Below are 5,388 nucleotides of genomic sequence, written 5' to 3' on the forward strand. Positions count from 1 at the left end.
GTGAGATTAAAGTTGTAGTCTGGGTATCAGAGTAGATAGGCCTATCACATTGTGGGAAAAAAGGAAATGGGGGCAGTAATTGCTTAACTGCAGCTGCATTGAAGCAGTTATGTAAATGGCTCTCGATTAGTAGATTAACGCAATCCAGTTGGGAGGATAAGCATGACCCTCATACTGGTTCTGGTCCCACACATGCACACCTTCAATCTCTGTTAGGCAATCTGTCTTTTAAAGGGGCTTAGACACACATCCACTCATAGATGCAATGCCAATTTAAATTAGGCAAAGCGGCTCAAACAACATATTTGTAATAATGAGCTTGTTATGAGTCCAAAGCTTTTGATTAAGCAAATCTCCAAGTAGATTTTGTTGGCCACACTGAGACGCTCACAGTAAACTCTTGCAGGTTTTTACAGTGTTTCAAATTGAACCAAGCTGGTCTTTTTACTTCAGTCTGCTTGTTTTCTTTCTCTGTATCACCTCAAGGTAGACTTATCCTAGAGCTCGTGTGATGGAGACTTTCCCATCACCTTCTGACAAGCCTACTATGTCAATTACTCTTATAAAAACTGCTGCATGACACAACAGAACAGAGACTATTAGTCCAAAATGCACTCAACGCCCTCTTCGTCTCTTTCTGCGTCTAGGTAATAGGTCCCTGTATATACAGTGCAGGCCCCACCCACGGTTTCCCCCGGCATTACTAATGACTCTCAGAGAGACCTGAGGAGGAGGAGAGGAGGTATGGTCAGTAACCATAGCAACCAGAGGGGTTACATGAGAACGGACATTGACTGCAGTGAAGATGAGTATTTCCATCACAGCCCAGTAGCTATTCTGACCTTTGAAGTTTCTCTCGGCAGGGAAATGGGATGTAATGCTGGATGGACTTTCGCCAGCTGATACTTTGGTCAAATTCCTTCTAATTACACACCATATATGCTATGAATATCATACCAGCTTGTTTATGTTATGATACTAATATAAGAACAGACATGTCATAAAATCTGCTACAGATTTCCCTTTGGGGAAAATCCTCAGACAGGCAGTTAATCCAACTCTGGTAATGTTGGTGCCACTGACTAATCGCCTTAGAATATGAACCATCTTTTACATGAGCCTGTTATTATGAACTCTTACAAAATGCTTAAATCACTGGCACTTCCTACACACTTTTGTAAGTGGGGGAAAACTCAACTCCTTCCTGTGGCTTGTGTCCCTTCTTCAGCTGCCAGCCCTCTGTGTATTGATCTGTAGCTATTTTGAGGTCTGTGTGGAAAATAAGAAGCAGAGAAAGAATAGTAAAAAAGACGGAGAAAAGGAATAATTGTGTGCATCACAACCCTTTAGGTTTGGGCTCATGCTCTCTTTGAAATGTGTTGTGGGGGTTCTCCAGCAATTTACTTACACTTGCACTTACATAAAGTAGGCTTTAATTGTCAAAATTGAAGGAGCAGAGGCCAAGATATCCTGATTTTTAAGATATCCAGAAATACTGGATCCTACATCTCCCATAATGCAACTCAACAGTGTCTTTCATTAGGCAGTAATTTCCCTGCCTCCTAAATGTCCACTCCAGAGCCACAGAATACATCTTAGAGCAGACTGGCTGGCACTCCACTTGACGAGTAAACTGAACTTAAAAATTGAGTGCTCCTTTTGATAAGATATTAAAACAAAGATGGAAATCATTAAATTTTATGTGGAATGTGGTTCACAATAATCACAGTCACATCATCACAATATTATTATGGTGACTTTATGGTGACAAATAGAAAATGACACGATTCATTGTTTATTTACATTTCGGGCCACTAAAACTACACTGAAATGCTAATACAACTCTAACCCTCCTTGTTGAGTCATGCTACTTGTACCGTGGCTTCATTAAACAACTTGTATTATGATTCCGGGTGTGGGCAGTAATAGTGTGGTATTTGAACTGTCTACTGGAACATTTAATGACAGCATTTCCAACGCCTCATATCTTACCCAGAAGGTCAGAAACAGAGAAAAATCCTTGTTACTATGTTTGAAGTGCTTTTCCAAATCAAAGAAACTTCACTTTCCACTCACAGGGTTGTCATCTTGTTATGTTCATGTTATGAATTAAGCTTTTTTGGGGATGCACTATGGAACATACGGCTCAAATTGTTTTGTGACTAACAGTGGTGACTCATTCCTGAGAAACCTAATTACCCTCATATGAAAGTTTTACGTCACCACAAGCACTCCAGACTGGGGTTACGTTGTGGAAAATAGGTCAGTTTGGTGGCTGGCTTCAGAAATGGATACAAAAGTGAATGTTTTCTATCTATGTGTTTAAAACAAATGCTGCATAGACAGAAGGTTTGCTAGATATATTCCTCATTTGATCCTCTGCTCCCCTCTGAATACCAAAGGCCGTCTCTGAAAGCCAATAAATGTAATCTGCCAGTAGTCATGAATATGTTAAGCTTATTATGGACAGCTCTCATGGATATGCAGAAAACCTAAGGTGATTATGTTAAGTTAATAGAAACAGTGACTCCTCACATTACTCATAACTGGGCCGACGAGAAGGAAACAGTGACTGACTAGAGGTTGTTTCTTTCTTCCCATGGAGAAATCTGTGATTAAGATGCTTGTATAACTTGACCATTCATCCTAGAGAAGTTCACATTCTCCCTAGAGGCATATCACAGGCTCAGGATGCTTTTCCCTTATACCTACCATCACTTTTACACTTTAACTATCACCTGAATCTAATAACACCTCGGGCTGTTCTTTTATCTGCGGATGAGAAATCACAAGGCCGGATCACAAGGTTATTGTGACGTCAAAACAAATAAAGATTTCTTTATCCTGTTCAGAGAGAGCGTGGTACAAAAACAGAGTAAAAATACCTCAGGCAAAAACAATTAACAGAAACACTCATTACCGCTCTCTGACACACATTCGCGCTCTGAGTCAATCTTTCACCAAAACAAAGCAGGACACACACATCCCTCCCTCTCCTCATCTCTCTCTGCCTGCAACCACAATGTTTTTTCACTTTATCTCTCCATCTGGGTGTCTGTTTGCTGGCCTCAGCAGGAACCTGAATGGAGTACAGCTTAAAAACCCACCCCCCTTTGCTTGCCTGCTTTACCACACTCAAAAATGTTCCATATATGAAGTGAACAACGTGGAAAAATGCCCACTGGGACTCCAATTCTGCAGGAGATGACATGATGTAGACAACTGAAACTGATCCCTGACTGTTTGCTCTTCTTCCTCCACTTCCTATAGCCTATGTTGTCCTGCAGCATTGGGTTGCATATGCTGCAGCCACAGAAAGCTGTGATGATGTGTGTGGCAGACAGGCAGGCAGGCACAGTGCGGAGAGGCAGAGACAGGCAGCTGTGCGTAAGTAATGCATCCTCCAGAATCTGGGTCACACTCACACCACTTTCATATTGTCAGATTTTATTCACCCAGTATTATGATTTTACGAGTCATATTGGCCTAGATAAATATACTGAATTATAGGAGGCCTGAGGTACCTGTAATTGAAGCTTTTCAGTTATAATGCATTACTGAGGAGAAGAGTGAGTTTGCATGATAATGATGATGAGGGTTAACCTTTTTATAACCTTTACTTATACAGAAAGTTATTTTTACAATGATCCCTGGCGAGAGTTACAGTGGCTCTCTTATATAATAATATTTTAACTATCATCATCATCTCATGTACACACATCAGATAGGCTACAAAACAGAGCCCACACAAAGAGTGCTAATAACATTTTCAACATTATAGTATAAAAGTAGGCCTATTTAAAATATAATAATAAGATAAATGAATGAAATGACAATGAAATGAAAGACTTAGACTAGAGTGAAGTTATATGAAACTATAAGACCTAAGGAATCCATTGCTATCAACCATACTAGCTTGTCGGAAAGGAGGCTAAAGAACGCTCCAAAGTTAGGCTAAATCTTGGCGAGGAAAAACTGGCATGGCCATTTTCAAAAGGGTCCCTTGACCTTTGACCTCAAGATATGTGACTGAAAATGGGTTCTATGGGTACCCACGAGTCCCTCCTTTACAGACATGACCACTTTATGATAATCACATGTAGTTTTGGGCAAAAACCATGCACAGGTTTTGAATGCAGTATAAATGTGTTATGCATACCGGGGTCCCTAAACAGTCTTGGAATTGCATGAATTGGGTATCACTGTAAGGCTGAGATCCATTGAGCCCCATTGTATTCCTGTGTGATGATGTTTGTCCCCATAGTAGCCATTTCATTGTATTGAGATTGATTTTTTGAAACTTGACCTCACTGTAACAAAATGTGTTGTGTTGTGACCTCTAGGATAATCACAGCCTCATTAACCTTTACAGCCACAAACTAGAGACCTAGAGCATTTTTCCTATAGGTATATTCACAATAAGGGGGTTTCTGATTAGTTTCCAGAACAGAAGTGCTCGCCATCCAATCGCCGAAAAATATAATTCTTGCAGAAATTTCAAAATGTCAAAAGTTTTGATACCAAATCACAGCATACCTTTTTTCTATGGTGTTCCTCAAAGTCTTTGTGTCTTAATGTGGTATTTTGGAGGGATTTTTTTTTTTTTTTTAAACAATATTTGTATTGAATTTTACATATAAACATATATACATATATACACATACAGACAGATTAACAATATTAATAATTAAATTATACAATGAAATGTTTAGTCAAACAATTTCAATTTCAATTTCAAAGAGAGACATGACATTTCATGTATTTCACATATATAACAAAAAAAAACAAATAAAATAAAAGATAAGACAAAATAAATAAATACCTCAAAGAAGAAGAACAAAAAAACAAACAAACAAGAAAACACAAGAAAACACAACAATTTCAACAACAGCACTCAGCAACACACAGCAGTTTAAATGTAACTGTGCCCCTTGACGTCCAAGAAACTTCAACAAAGGTGTCCAAACATTTTATTTTGGAGGGATTTTTGATCATTTTTGATCAATTCTTAAGTGGTAAAAAATGGTTAAATTTAGCACCAAATCTGTGTAACAAATGGTATCAATCCCCAAAATTGCTGCAACAACTTATGAGACATAATGTAGCAAGTGATCATATTCTTCTTATTTATGACTATAACAATTTGACACACAGTGCTGAGCTGCATCTCAAATGAATCTTCAGGTTCCAAGCTTTCAGATGATGTACACCACTTCTATGTGACATCTACTGTTGACCTGCTATCTCCCCCTAAAGACCCCCTTTACCACTATTTCAAATCCTGTCTCCTCTGTGTGTACCATGGAGGTGTGTATGGTGTGTGTACCATCTCTGTATACATCCATGTGATGGTGTACCACCTGACGCCCTGACGACGACGTCACGTCT

Source organism: Sebastes fasciatus, chromosome 10, assembly GCF_043250625.1.
Source record: "Sebastes fasciatus isolate fSebFas1 chromosome 10, fSebFas1.pri, whole genome shotgun sequence".
In the NCBI taxonomy this organism is placed as follows: Eukaryota; Metazoa; Chordata; class Actinopteri; order Perciformes; family Sebastidae; genus Sebastes; species Sebastes fasciatus.